Here is a 16,296-nt window from a genome sequence, read left to right as displayed (position 1 = left end):
TCGCGCGTCTTTTAGTTTTGGAATTATTAACCGCAAACCGAATATTTTTCCTCAGAATCCTCTACTTGAGTCACGCCTAGCAAGGTCAGTACGCAGCTATTTCGAGTGAATAAGCGTGTGGTTATCAACAGAATAATGAACCCTGACAGGACTGAACGTACCACATCGCTCAGAATATAGTAAACATATTTTCTTTTATTTTTCTTTCTTTCTTAATCCGTTTACCCTCCAGGGTTGGTTTTCCCCTCAGACTCGGCGAGGAATCCTATCTCTACCGCCTCAAGGGCAGTGCTCTGGAGAGTGAGACGTTGGTTCGGGGATACAATTGGGTAGGACGACCAGTAACTCGCTCAAGCGGCCTCACCTGCTATGCTTGTGGAGGGATGGGAAGATAGGAAGATGGGAAGATCGAAGGCACAGACAAGGGAGGGGGAAGGAAGAGGCCGTAGCCTTAAGTTAGGTACCATTTCCGTTGAGAAGTGGGAAACCACGGAAAACCATTTCAAGTATAGCTGAGGTGGGAATCGAACACCCTCTACTCAGTTGACGTCCCGAGGCTGAGTGGACCCCGTTCCAGTCCTCGTGCCACTTTTCAAATTTCGTGACAGAGCCGGGAACAGAACCCGGGCCTCCGGGGGTGGCAGCTAATCACGCTAACCACTACACCACAGAGGTGGACAACATGTTTTATGTGCTTTCTTAAAAATGTATTTACGCATGTTTTTTTTGCTACTTGTTTAACGTCGCACTAACACGTCGAAGGTTTTCAGCGACGGAAGGATGGGAAAGGATTAGAACTGTGAAGGTAGCAGGCATGGTCTTAATTAAGATACAGCCCCAGCATTTGCTTGGTGTGAAAATGGGAAACCACGGAAAAACATTTTCATGGCTGTCGGCGGTGAGGTTCGAACCGACTATCGCCCGAATGCACGTTCACAGCTGCGCGATCCTAACCGCATGGTCAGCTTACACGTTGTAAACATCGTCATGTTATATCACACCACGCTTCAAATTCAGAATCCAAAAATATTTACTAGGCGGAACTGAAAGGTGCCCTTGTCCCGCCCCATGTATTTAACTGAAGCACACGCAGTGTCATATTTTCTCTCATGCCCTGTACTGTATTTCCAGTCCGCTGGTATCTCAAGCATTCGGATGGGATCTTTAGTTCCGGAGCTGTAAGCTCGAATGTGAGCGCACGATATCGTTACTCTGAGCATAACAATACATTTATTTATTTAACACCTATTCTGAACAGCTAATGATCTTGCTAGACATTCTATTGTCGAGAATTTAGCCCTGCAGGAGTGCTTACACGCAGAAAACCAAGAAGACAGTTGTATTTAACTACCTTCAATCAGGGGAGTAACCGAGAGGATTACTGAGGGTTAGAAACCCACCAATGGAAATTTTACAAAAAGAAAATAAGTAGCTCCGCCTCTGTGGTGTAGTGGTTAGCGTGATTAGCTGCCACCCCGGGAGGCCCGGGTTGGATTACCAGCTCTGCCACGAAATTTGAAAAGTGGTACGAGGACTGGAACGGAGTCCACTCAGCCTCGGGAGGTCAACTGAGTAGCGGTGGGATCGATTCCAATCTCAGCCATCCTGGAAGTGATTTTCCGTGGTTTCCCACTTCTCCTCCAGGCAAATGCCGGGATGATACCTAACTAAAGACCACGGCCGCTTCCTTCCCTCTTCCTTGTCTATCCCTTCCAATCTTCCCATTCCCCACAAGGCACCTGTTCAGCATAGCAGGTGAGGCCGCCTGGGCAAGGTACTGGTCATCCTCCCTAGTTGTATGCCCCGACCCCAAAGTCTCACGCTCCAGGACACTGTCCTTGAGGCGGTAGAGATGGGATCCCTCACTGAGCACGAGGGAAGAAGCAACTCTGAAGGGTAAACAGACTAAGAAAGAAAGAAAATAAATACTTTTTTTTTTTTTTTGCTATTTTGCTTTACGTCTCACCGACACAGACAGGTCTTATGGCGACGAAGGGACGGGAAAGGTCTAGGAATGGGAAGGAAGCGGCCGTGGACTTAATTAAGGTACAGCCCCCGCATTTGCCTGGTGTGAAAATGGGAAACCACGGAAAACCATCTTCAGGCAGCCGATAGTGGGATTCGAACCCACTATCTCCCGGATGCGAGCTCACAGCTGCGGGCTCCTAACCGCAGGGACAACTCGCCCGCTAGAAAATAAATATAAACTTATAATAAACTAAATAAACATTCAGAGACATAATTGTAGAACCAACTACTCTGTTGAATCTACTGTATTTTCTAAGAAGCTTCGAAAGTTGGATTGTAGATTGCAAACTGAACATACTATTCGCTGTAAAACTGTTGACCTTGATCGTATTGTTCTTGATCTGTATTTTAATCTAAGATTTTGTATCAACATATCAACATAATTCACTTGTATCAGTGTCCTTATAATAACAAGTCTTGTATGCGCGAACCACACACGCACAAGCACCTTAATCGTGTTCTACCATCATTTTTTAACATACAACCTCCTACCCCCCCCCCCCCTCACTTTCCATCGGCCGATTCTGACTACGCTACTGCTTCAGATACAGTGGACTTTAGCTGGATCCAAACCCAATATCTTGGGAACAGAAGACCACCTAATCCACTGTGCCACTGAGTTCCAATGTCTCTCACAGAATAGCTTAAGTCCTGTTATGACCGCAATTATTAATCTGAAGCACAAACGAGTCTTCGGTAGACAGTATGAGTTCAGATGTTCATCTCGGTTGATGCGGAAGTACCGTAATGTACCTGTGAGAAAGCTCGTGTCAAGGACAGCACAATGTAGCACAGAAAATAATTATACAAACAATGGGAGTTATTAAGAGTAGGTAAGTGCAGCAACAGTTCAGTCTAGCGGTTTACTTTAGGACTATCCGACCTAGGTGATGAAGATGAGACAGAGTCACCCGGAAGATGTGGGTTCGATTATCCATCAAGAACTCGAGAATCGATATCGAGTGGATGAGTGGCTACGTGGTTTGCCTTACGTATCTGTCAGCTTGCATCGGAGATAGATATCGTGTCTATTGATTGCGAGGTTAGGCCTCATTCTTACGCTTAACCACTGTTTCATAGTATAATTCTGTTAATGTGCCATAAAATTAAACAATGCGACAACTGATACTACTACTACTACAAATAGGAACGTGAGGTTGAAAACCTTTGGTTACAATGTAAACAAAGAGGTGTTTCTTTAATTTGCACCGACACAGATAGGTCTTACGGCGACGATAGCACAGACTGCACAGGAAAGGCCTAGGAGCGGGAAGGAAGCGGCCGTGGCCTTAATTAAGGTGGGCTACAGCCTAAGCATTTGTCTGGCGTGAAAGTAGTAAACCACGGAAAACCATCTTTAGGGTTGCTGACAGTGGGGTTCGAACCCACTATCTCCCGGATGCAAGCTTACAGCTGCGCGCTTCTAACCGCACGGCCAGCTCACCCGATAAACAAAAAGGTGTCAGCCTAAGAGAGGCAGGTAGCTTACATAACCGTTGTCCACAGCTGGCTGTATCGATGTAAATAATAATAATAATAATAATAATAATAATAATAATAATAATAATAATAATAATAATAATAATAATAGTAATAATAATAATAATAATCCCCTGCATATTTCCAGTCAGTGACCGGGTCAGGAACGAAATGAAGTTGCCATCTAGCGGAGAGGATAGAAACTGTGCCGGCTGCCAAAATCTGCCGCATTCCCCTGGGGCAATGATTGATGACTGCCAGATGGAATGAAATTATGATGGAGAGTGTTGCTGGAATGAATGATGACAGGGAAAAGCGGAGTACCCGGAGAAAAATCTGTCCCACCTCCGCTTTGCCCAGCACAAATCTCACATGGAATGACCGGGATTTGAAACACGCAACCCAGTGGTGAGAGGCTGGCATGCTGCCGCCTGAGCCATGGATGATAATAATAATTGTTACCGAGTTTTGGTGGTAGGTAGAGGTGTAAGAAGGTGCGGGCGTGAATGGGTCTCAAACTACGGAATCAAAGTTAATGTAAAAGTTAACAAGGTTATATTTCCTTTTCAATATTAAGTAATAACAAAGAACAGGTACTTAGTAGCCGAAACACAATTTGAAATGTACAATTACAGGGATTACAGAGTTTGGGCTTCGAGCCCTGAGTTCACAATTTTTGAGCAACTAGCCCAACTTTCCGATATACAAATTTTAACAAAGGGGCAGAAGACCCCAATCAAACCCTGGAGCACTTGCTCCAAATTACACAGTAAAGCCTCCTCGAGGCATACAACACTCCGTTTCCAAAAGAGCCACACGCTCTTTAATTTAAGCCTCTCCTAGGCCACACCAAACTCCACCTTCAAGTTGTCCTCAACGGACATAAACACAGGGGTAAAATACCCAATCTACTGAGGTCTATTAAATGAAAAGCAGGTTAATTGAATGACCTCTAAAACAATTTGAGAGGAGGCGAACTTGCACTCCTAATACACTTTGATTTTAAAACCTACTTTGGCACTAGGCCGTTATTACAAGGGCTAATCCCATACTACAGAGGTGACTTAATAGCAATTTACATTACATTACGGAAGAATTGGTTGAGAGAATAAGTTCACCTCAAGACGATGTGAGTGGGAGCTCGAGAGGGTTAAGCACTCTCTATCCCGATATGTCGTTTTAAAATAGAATAGATACCAGTTGTTTTTACATTTTAGGAAAAGGTTACATGGTTGAACGCTTAGAACCCGCCCCGAAAGTTAAACTGCTGAGCAAGAAAAGAAAGAATTTATTAATCGGCCATTACCTTATTGTTGACCGCCGCCGAGGAAAGAGGCGCTTCCCGCCTCCTGCTATGTACTTAATACACTGAAAGATGGAACAGAAGTGGCCCGGAGACCCTAAAATCAGCAGTTTATATACTCTCGCGGAAGTTTCTAGGCGTTAGGGGAATGAAAACACCCGCCCACAATGTTTTTATTGGATAGGACCCCGCAACAGATACAAGTTGGGGGAAGATACACCAGATTGGTCAGAAATTACTAAAAGAAATTCGGGATTGGATAAATCTAAAACAAGGGGAAAAAGAGGGGTATACAGCCAACTTAAACAAATAACAGAAAGAAATTTAACAAGAAACAAACTTTTGAAATAAAATTTTCTCCAACAAAATAGTTCTTTGACTCCGCACTAGGGTGCGCTATTGTTGATCTTCAGTAGTGTCCTCTAGAAGAGAAAGTTCACACTTCTTACTTCAAGCGAAACAAAAACACATCAAAAGTGACACAGTTCAAAATCTCAAAATTTTCCACGTGGTGACATCTTCTGAGAAAGTAGAGAATTAATAGAGTAGATAAAGTTCAACCTTCCTCCAGAAGAGGAGTTTCAACTGGCGCAACTTTTAAATAAACGGTGTAGAGGTGTACCGCCCGGTACAGACCTCCCCCCCCAAAAGTTCCTCCAGGGGTGACACATGAAATCAGTTTGAAACAAAGTCCAAGTAATGATGTTGATACGAAGATAGATAGCAGAAGCATTTACAAGATTTCTTAATTCAGTTTCAAAATGTTGTTGTTGCAGGTGAATGAAAGTCTTTAAGTTTGTAGAATTTGAATTTCTGAAGATAAACTTTTAATACTTAGAAGTGAAGAAAATTTTTTTGCACGGTCCACCAAATATTGCTGTTGAATTCCCAAATGTAGTTATCTCTTATAGTAACTGTCCATGTAGTTGATGTTGATGAAGTTGGATGGCCGGACCGGCCGTTGCAGCTTGCGTCCAAAAGGAGGCCGCTCGGACCCCTCAAGTACCCTGAGATACCGCTCGCCCGCACTATGAGGGGAGCAGAGGTGTTGAAGCACGCCGCGCCCGCGGTGAACATATACAGGCTGCGGGCAAGTAGCAGGTCGTGCGCCGCACGTCAGCCTTGGCCGGGAGGAGAGCTCCGGCTCGCCGTGCACATGTCGTCCTCGCTGGGGCCGAGGGGGCCCGACCTTGGCTCCAGTTGCTGCACGGCGCCGCGCGGCTGCGGGGGCACTGAAACATTAAGCTAGGCGGCAGAATTGTGTTGGACCATCATGTTTCTTTTAAGGGCACAGGCATGTAAAGAGATTGAGGGGCCAGCGGCGTGCAGATATCCATGGCATTTCATCTAAGCCAGCCACTGAGTGTGGTGGAGCAGGAGACGGGAGCGTGGTAATGGCCGTGACAAGGACAGGATGGCAGTTTAACAATCGGGGGAGGTTTACAAGAAATGCTAGCATATAAAATAAAATAGAAGGAGCAGAATGCCTTAAGAGTTGAACTCAAAAAAAATATAACCTTCATATCCTTTCAAATTATATGAAGCAAGTTGAAACTAAATTTACACCGGTTTCACCTGTGACAGGTGAACCCTAAATATCCTCTCGGTGGCTGGATTGCTTAGTAACAATGTAACCGGTGTGAGAAAATCGAGAATGATGCATGGCCCATGGAATCTGGGGGCAAGCTTGCCCGCGGGAACAAAATTTTTGACCATAACCTGGTCACCTACCTTCAAAGGGGTTGGTCTCCGTCCACGATCATACCTTTCCCTAACCTTTTCATGAGACACTTTAAGATTGGCTTTAGCCTTCTTCCAAAGATCTTTAATGTTGTCCGGATCTATTATCTCGGGTAGAATGTCATTCAGAGACCAGAGGTTAGAGAGCGGCGAGTTGGGAACAAACTTGAACATCAATGAAGCTGGAGTGAACTTATGAGATTCATGAATCGCCGAATTCAAAGCAAAAGCTAACCAATGCAGGGACGTGTCCCACCTGGAAGGATCTTCATGATGATAGGCGATAAGTGCGGACCTGAGATTACGATTAACCCGTTCAGCCAGAGATGGTTGAGGGTAATAAGCAGAAGTGGTTACATGAGAGATGGACAAGTCAAAACAGAATTTACGAAAAAGATTTGATGTGAACGCCTTAGCATTATCAGATACAATATATTGGCACGGACCAAAAGAAGCAAAAATAGAATTTAGACAGGTAATGGTGGACTGAGCGGTAGCCAGCTTAGTCGGAAATAACCAAGAAAATCTGGTAAAACCATCTACACATACAAAGATGAATTTGTTGGCATTTCCCTTCGACTGGGGGAAGGGTCCTACATAATCAATATACAGGCGTTCCATGGGGCGCGACGCTTGATGAGAAGACAAAAGGCCTACTTTAGTGGACATGGTGGGTTTACTGATCAAACAAGATTTACACGCTTTTACAAGTTCCCGAATTTCACCGTCCATACCTTTCCATATGAACATTTCACGAATCTTTTCACGAGTCTTAAAGATTCCAAGATGCCCCCCCAATGGGGTCTCATGATAGTATTTGAAGATCATAGGTACAAGAACCGCTGGAACAACAACTTTCATCAACTTATCATGCCCCGAAGGGCAACATAGAACACCATTCCTCAGAACATAAGGGACAGCATGTTCCCCAGAAGAAAGGGTTTCCATTATCGGAGCCAGCGTCGGATCTTCACGTTGGTATTTCTCAATATCCCTAAAAAGCATGGGAGCATCTGTTAAGATGGCATTAACACCAGATAGTATGGACTCGGAAGGTGATGAACTGTCGACCGGTTCGTGGGTCTCTACGTCGTTATGAAACATACGGCTGAGTCCATCAGCAACAACATTTTCGGTACCTCTGATATGTCTAACATCAAACTGGAAGGCGGAAATACGAATAGCCCAGCGGGCTATACGACCAGTACGACGCGGCCTACCTAAGACCCAGCTTAAGGCTTGATTATCTGTCTCCAGGTCGAATTTAACGTGTTCCAGATAGAGACGGAACTTTTCTAAGGCAAATAAGACTGCCAAACCTTCGAGCTCATAGATGGAATACTTGGCTTCTTGAGCCGACAATGTCCTAGACGCATAGGCGATGGGTCGCCTCCCTAGTTCAGTCTCTTGAAGAAGGACTGCAGCTACTGCTGCCGACGACGCGTCGGTTTGGACGATGAATTTCTTCGAGAAATCAGGCATAGCAAGTACAGGGGCATTACAAAGAGCTAATTTAAGGTCTTCAAAAGCGGCTTGTTGAGAAGGTCCCCACTCGAATTTGATGCCTTTCCTACGAAGAAGGTTTAAGGGCGCCGCTCTATTAGCAAAGTTAGGAATGAACTTTCTGAAGAAATTCACCATACCAATGAACCTGGCGATACCTTTAATGTCCTTGGGAGGTTTAAAATCACGGATGGCCTGTGTTCTAGAATGATCAACTGCTACACCATCGGGTGACACAATATGCCCTAGGAAAGACATAGAGGGCTTAGCGAAGGCAACCTTGGACAACTTAACAGTTAACCCAGCCTTACGAAGGCGATCGAGAACTTCTCGCAGATGATCTAGGTGTTCTTCAAAAGTCTCTGAAAATACTACTACATCATCTAAGTAGTGATATAAGTACTCGAATTTGATGTCGGAGAAGACCCTATCTAGTAGCCTAGTGAGCACAGCTGCCCCCGTGGGGAGCCCGAAAGGCACGCGGTTGTATTCGTATAAATTCCAGTCCGTGGCAAACGCTGTAAGGTGTTTAGACTCTTCGGCAAGGGGAATTTGATTATAGGCCTGATTTAAGTCCAAGATGGTGAAAAACTTGGCCTTACGAAACCATGAAAAACAAGAATGAAGGTCGGGAAGGGGCACAGATTGTAACACCACCTTCCGATTGAGAGCCCTGTAATCAATGACAGGCCTGAAACCTCCTTGAGGTTTCGGTACTAGAAAAATAGGCGAAGAATACGCTGACTTAGAGGGCCTAATAATACCGTCCTTCAACATCTGATCGATGATTTCCTTCAGAGCCTTCATTTTAGGTGGAGATAGCCTATACGGTGGAAAACGGACAGGAATCGAATCCGTAACCTCAATTTTGTATTCAATCAGATCAGTAACGCCAAGAGTATCAGAGAATACCTCGGGAAACGACTGACACAGTTTGCGAATACTATCAGCTTGCTCCTCAGGTAGATGTCTAAGGTCTAACAACATCTCATCCTGGGTAGGCGAAATAGAAGAACATGACACAGAATTACACTTTAATAGTGGAATTTTACAACTAGAAGCAAATTTGAATGTGCACGACCTAGACTGCAGATCGAGCACAAGACCAGTGTGAGAAATAAAGTCAGCTCCCAATATAATGGGGCAAGACAATTGCTTGGCCACAAACAATTTAACTTTCCATGTAAACTTAAAAACACGAATTTTGACCAGTAAGGAACCTAGAATTTCTAATGGAGATGAATTAGCCGAAACGTATTGAACAGGAGAAGAGACATAGTCAGGAAGTTTACAAACCGTTTTCAATTTAGAATACCATTCAGCCGCAATAATCGAACAAACACTACCTGAATCTAAGAGAGCTGTTATAGGCTCGTTATTTACCTCAATCTTAAGAAAAGGAACAGGTGCGGGGGTATCCGCCGCAATCCTAAGACATTCTTTAGGACATTCAAAAGATGAACTTGAAGGCTGATCGTTCTCTGCATTTACAATCTGTTTACTAGGGGCTGAGTCTCGGGAAGATTGATTAGTCGACTCAGCCGAAGCCACTAGTCACTTTTTATTATTGGCATAGGTGGAATTTGCACCAGAAGTTGAGCAGGAGGGGGTGCTATTTGAGTCTGGGCAATTCTTGGCGATATGTGAGAAGGCCCCACATTTAAAACAGCCTTGTGCTGAACCAGCTCCATAATTTGCCCTACTACTTTTGACTAATGGACATTTATTGCGAAGATGGTCAGGCGACCCGCAAGCATAACATTTATGGGGCGTGACTGGTCGGCGAGGTGGAGGCCGAGTGTTACTAAAGGAAGGCGGGGGTTCTTTCGCTACACGCAAAGAATCGGCGTATCTAACTCCTTCCGCTGAGACGGCCAACGCTTCAAGTTCAGAGAAAGTTTGCGGGCACGCCGCAAAACACAAGTATGACCTATAAGATGGTGAAATGCCTTCCACAATAGCTTGTACAATTTGATCCTCAGGGAAGTGAAGAGCAAACACCCTGGTATAAAACTTAATGTCTTGTATGAAATCAGCCAAGTTTTCATCCAACCTCTGTACTCGATAATAGTACTTTTGAATCAGAGATGACCTCGCGCGGGCGGGAATAAAGTTTGCAAGCAAGTGTGCATGAAAATCTTCAATAGATGACTGTTCAGCTATGGCTCTTACTATTTTGTCGGAGAGAATACCAATAGCATACGGATAGATAATTTGCAAGATTTGACATGGAGACAGAGAAAAAACAAGGGCATGATCCTGAAATTCCACTAGAAATCTTAAAAATGAAATTACGTCACTGGTGGTATTAACAGAAAACTTGGATATACCTCTGAGCAACATTGCCAATGGATGAGGCAAGCTACTAAATCCGGGTGACATAGTAGGTAAAGGTTTCAATGGCAAGGAAGTCAATTCAGAACGGATGTTACTCAATGATGCACGACGTTCAGATTCGTTGTCCAATGGGGCAGGGATAGTTTGAGCAGCAACGGTTATCCTATTAACTTCTCCCTTGGGAGGCGCTTCCTCACTACCTGGATTCACTATGGTGGGTTGATCAGATTTGGGAGGAACTTCCCCAGTTAACAATTGAGTGACCTTACTAGATAACTCGGAAATATTTTCCAGGAGCGTACTAGCTTCCTTCCTCTGAACGTCATTCAGTTTTAGAGACAACAGATCGTTAACCCTATTCGAAAAATGATATAGCCTGCCTTGCACACGCTTAATTTGATTTGGAGACGGATCATTTTCATCAAAAAAACTAACTACAGAAGCTAGCCCAGTAATATTCTCCGTGATCGTGGAAAGAGAGTCGTCAATTTCTTTCTCTCCCAAATTGGGGATGGAAATGGGCAAATCAAGGGACTCTCTAAGCTTGTTAGTGTCTACTGCAACCGTGCCTCCAGATTGTACATTTCTAATAGTCAATTCATAGATCAACTCCTCCTTGCGCAAATAGTTAAGAAGGAGAACATCGCGAGGGCCGGGCATGATGACAGAACAACTTGGAAAAAATCAAAAAATTCCAGCAACTGAGAAAATGGTTAGAGTTCGGAACAAACAATGTTTAGCCGTCAAAAGGGGCTAAATTGAGACCCATTCAACCACGCTCTGCTACCACTTGTTACCGAGTTTTGGTGGTAGGTAGAGGTGTAAGAAGGTGCGGGCGTGAATGGGTCTCAAACTACGGAATCAAAGTTAATGTAAAAGTTAACAAGGTTATATTTCCTTTTCAATATTAAGTAATAACAAAGAACAGGTACTTAGTAGCCGAAACACAATTTGAAATGTACAATTACAGGGATTACAGAGTTTGGGCTTCGAGCCCTGAGTTCACAATTTTTGAGCAACTAGCCCAACTTTCCGATATACAAATTTTAACAAAGGGGCAGAAGACCCCAATCAAACCCTGGAGCACTTGCTCCAAATTACACAGTAAAGCCTCCTCGAGGCATACAACACTCCGTTTCCAAAAGAGCCACACGCTCTTTAATTTAAGCCTCTCCTAGGCCACACCAAACTCCACCTTCAAGTTGTCCTCAACGGACATAAACACAGGGGTAAAATACCCAATCTACTGAGGTCTATTAAATGAAAAGCAGGTTAATTGAATGACCTCTAAAACAATTTGAGAGGAGGCGAACTTGCACTCCTAATACACTTTGATTTTAAAACCTACTTTGGCACTAGGCCGTTATTACAAGGGCTAATCCCATACTACAGAGGTGACTTAATAGCAATTTACATTACATTACGGAAGAATTGGTTGAGAGAATAAGTTCACCTCAAGACGATGTGAGTGGGAGCTCGAGAGGGTTAAGCACTCTCTATCCCGATATGTCGTTTTAAAATAGAATAGATACCAGTTGTTTTTACATTTTAGGAAAAGGTTACATGGTTGAACGCTTAGAACCCGCCCCGAAAGTTAAACTGCTGAGCAAGAAAAGAAAGAATTTATTAATCGGCCATTACCTTATTGTTGACCGCCGCCGAGGAAAGAGGCGCTTCCCGCCTCCTGCTATGTACTTAATACACTGAAAGATGGAACAGAAGTGGCCCGGAGACCCTAAAATCAGCAGTTTATATACTCTCGCGGAAGTTTCTAGGCGTTAGGGGAATGAAAACACCCGCCCACAATGTTTTTATTGGATAGGACCCCGCAACAGATACAAGTTGGGGGAAGATACACCAGATTGGTCAGAAATTACTAAAAGAAATTCGGGATTGGATAAATCTAAAACAAGGGGAAAAAGAGGGGTATACAGCCAACTTAAACAAATAACAGAAAGAAATTTAACAAGAAACAAACTTTTGAAATAAAATTTTCTCCAACAAAATAGTTCTTTGACTCCGCACTAGGGTGCGCTATTGTTGATCTTCAGTAGTGTCCTCTAGAAGAGAAAGTTCACACTTCTTACTTCAAGCGAAACAAAAACACATCAAAAGTGACACAGTTCAAAAACTCAAAATTTTCCACGTGGTGACATCTTCTGAGAAAGTAGAGAATTAATAGAGTAGATAAAGTTCAACCTTCCTCCAGAAGAGGAGTTTCAACTGGCGCAACTTTTAAATAAACGGTGTAGAGGTGTACCGCCCGGTACAATAATAATAATAATAATAATAATAATAATAATAATAATAATAATAATAATAATAATAATAATAATAATAATAATACAGTAGTATATTTGCCGAGATATTACAGATTTTTAATTCCTTTTTTAATATTGCTTTTTACATCCCATTGGCGGTTTTCGGAGGGGCTAAGTTGCCACAATTTTGTCCCACACGTCATAAGGACGTATTTAAGCACCTTCAAATACCACCGGACTGAGCCAAGATCGTACCCGCCAAGCTTGGGTCAGAAGGCCAGCGCCTGAACCGTCTGAGCCAATCAACCTGGCATACACAATTAAGGCTTGCCAGGTGTATCGTATTATCCAGAATTTCCCGTATTTGATGGTCTGCAGTACTGTCCCGTTGTAATAGTAGAGGGACGCCGTTTTTTGCCCCATATTTAAACAACTCACTTCTGAAATTTATCTGGAACTTATCTTTAATGAAGTTGTGCTTTTTCTCCAGAACTTCGCAAAGTTCCAGAGCAAGTTAGTGTGATTTGATGATGTTCTTTTAAGAACGAAAGATGTCATTTTATTTTCATTAAGTTGTTTCTTTTTCGAGTACAACACTGCTACCATATAAATACATTATTATAAATTATTATAAATTTATTTATTTATTCAAAATTAGTTTCTGCAGACTGAAGTGCCTAACAGTTATAAATTAACCGAGTCGCAACTGAAAGGAGATGACTTCAGATATTACAAATTATTTCTTTCTTCCTTTCTTTCTTTCTCTCTTTCTTTCTCACTTTCTTCCTTTTATAATCTGTTTAGCCTCCAGGGTCGGATTTTCCCTCGGACTCAGCGAGGAATCCCACCTCTACCGCCTCAAGGGAGTACCCTGGAAAGTGAGACTTTCGGTTGGGGGATACAAGTGGGAATGAGGACCAGTACCTCGCCCAGGCTGCCTCACCTGCTAAGCTGAACAGGGACCTTGTGGGGGAATGGGAGGATTGGAAGGGATAAACAATGATGAGGGAAGGAAGCGGCCGTAGCCTTAAGATAGGTACCATCACGGCATTTGTCTGGAGGAGAAGTGAGAAACCACGAAAAAACATTTCAAGGATGGCTGAGGAGGGAATCGAACCCTCCCCCTCTACTCAGTTGACCTTCCAACGCTGAGTGGACCCCGTTCCAGCCCTCGTACCACTTTTGAAATTTCGTGGCAGAGCTGGAAATCGAACCCGGACCTCCCAGTATGGGAGCTAATCACACTAACCACTACAGCAAGTCTACAAAAAATGTCCACAGTTCTAGCCCTTCAGACAAGCAACTCAATGTTGAAAACATCCTAGGGATATGAGCTACGAATTTTAGGTAAATAAATTATAATAAGTTATGAGAACATATTCTTTGTTTATTCCTAAAAGTTACAATGTTTTTCTTGATCATCATTCTCCGGTCGATTAGATTAGCAATTTGCCTTTCTTTATCTACCACTACGAGCGCTAATGTGAGTCTAATGCATTGTTTCGCTTAAGCCCTTGTAACTTCATTTAGTGTGGACATTAAAAAAAAACGCGTGAGGGTATTGAACCAAGGAACACATTACAGAAAGTAGTATGTATTGTAAATAAGTCAATTTGGATAGGATTTGAATAAAAAGAAAACGAGCAAAGACACAGGCTATTTGTCTTGTTTCTCTGGAACTGCATTTAGGCCGAAAGTGATCCTCTTTTTTTTGTTTTTTGTTTTAGTTTGATAGTTATCCAAGACTCACAATTTGAATCTTTTCCTGGTCCTTTAGCCTTTGAACTTTCGGCACATTTGAGGAAATTGTTTAATTTTACGTTTTTCGTAGTATGGGGACCCTTACCTTGCTAAGGAAGGTTTTCAACATTAAAATGTCGTTATGTGGTGTCGACATGATTTGTCCCTTATTAGTATTTGAGAGGAGATATCAAGGAATGACACACACTACTATTTCATTATGTCAACTCACTGAAAACGCATAAATAACACCAAAAACTCCACAGACAAATACACGTGCTCTTATGATAGAATCAGTAGTTCTCGGGTCTACCCGCTAGAGAGAGCTCTAATACTGTCCTTCGATATCTCGCAGAGTGTCGCGTATTGTCTCTACTGTATTTGGTTTAACCAAGACCAACTACAATATCTCAGACCTTAACCGACCTATCGAAACTGTCCATAATGGTGGCAGCTGGAGTGCTAGCATGCGTTTGTTTTGATTTGTGTAAGCCGTGTTGTTACCAAATATTTACGGAAATTTGAATATTATTAATCATACATTATATTTATTTATGGTCTTAAGAAGGTTATAGATCCTCTTTCAGTGCCGAAAGAAGCTGTTTGTTCTCAAAGAGCTTATTTATTCCAACAATATCGGTGGTGATTACCTACGTTAATGTTGATTCTCGTGTTCTTCTCTGAAAGTATTTTCTTCATTTTTCGTTACCTATGCAATATGTTTATAGTTTAATGTGCTGTGAGCCTGGATGTAAGTAAGAGCTTCAGTGTTCCCGTTTCCGAAAGACCTAGTATTAAGGCAAAATTGGGTTAAGAGCATTCGTGAGGAAAACTTCGAACCGAATCATAGGACTAATAATGTTGTGTGCATTAATCATTTTATAATTTTTTCATTTTTGAAATCAAATGTATTGTTAGGGAAGGCATTATATACCCATAGAAGGTGGTGATCTAATGCGAGTGCCGCGCAAACTTCCGAAGTTAAAACTAATTATGCCTATCCTAGCATTTGCCCTATCAGCCAACGTACCTTACGACAAAGAAAATTAAATCAGTACCAGAAAGATCCGGAAAATCATGACCAAGATTTATTATTTAGAGACTAAATTAATCTTAAACGGTGGTGTAAGAATTATGTAATTAATTTTCAACGTTTTACAATGAACATGCGTAAACTAAACCTAACCCCATTTCCCGTGAGTGAACATGAGAATTATATTATGTCTTTATATAAAATACAATTATGTCATCAATTCTGGTGAGTTTTAAGGTGACGAGTGCTTTAGATGGTCAAGTGTATCATACAAATATCGCTTGTACCTACTCAACAATACAGGTGGATTTTGGAGGGTTAAAATTTTGTTGGGGAAATTTGTTTGCGTGTTTTACATAATGGGCTGTGGGTAATGGTGGTGTTACATAGTATTTCATGTAAGGTTAATAATGTTCTTTGTTGACATCGTATTTGCTGACCGGAGATTCATATGATGTGAAATATTTTTATACTCTGTGTCTGTTTCAACCTGACGTAGATACAATAATTCTCTCTTCGTTATTTTCCCATCTGAAATTTCATTTAGACTTACAATACGTGATAACTCTACTTTTGGTGTTTGATTATTCATGTTTTGAGTTAGTGAGTTGCATTTCATGACGTTCGACTTGTGATATTTTCTTTAGGTGACTCGGAATAAACATGCATAACGTTTCCCTCAACCTGATGTCCGCCATGTTTTTTCTTGATTACGGTCTGATATAATTGTAGTTGGTCTTGGTTTAACCCACATTAGTATCGACCTCAAATGACTGGGAGAAAGGCCAGCGAAGAAGAAGAAGAAGAAGAAGATGAAAGAAGAAGAACGAGGTGTGTTTTAGTGAATTCAACTGATAACACTTAATGCAGCT

The sequence above is a fragment of the Anabrus simplex genome, chromosome 8, assembly GCF_040414725.1.
Source record: "Anabrus simplex isolate iqAnaSimp1 chromosome 8, ASM4041472v1, whole genome shotgun sequence".
NCBI lineage: Eukaryota > Metazoa > Arthropoda > Insecta > Orthoptera > Tettigoniidae > Anabrus > Anabrus simplex.
The sequence above is the reverse complement of the archived record's forward strand: the minus strand, read 5'-3'. Positions refer to the sequence as shown.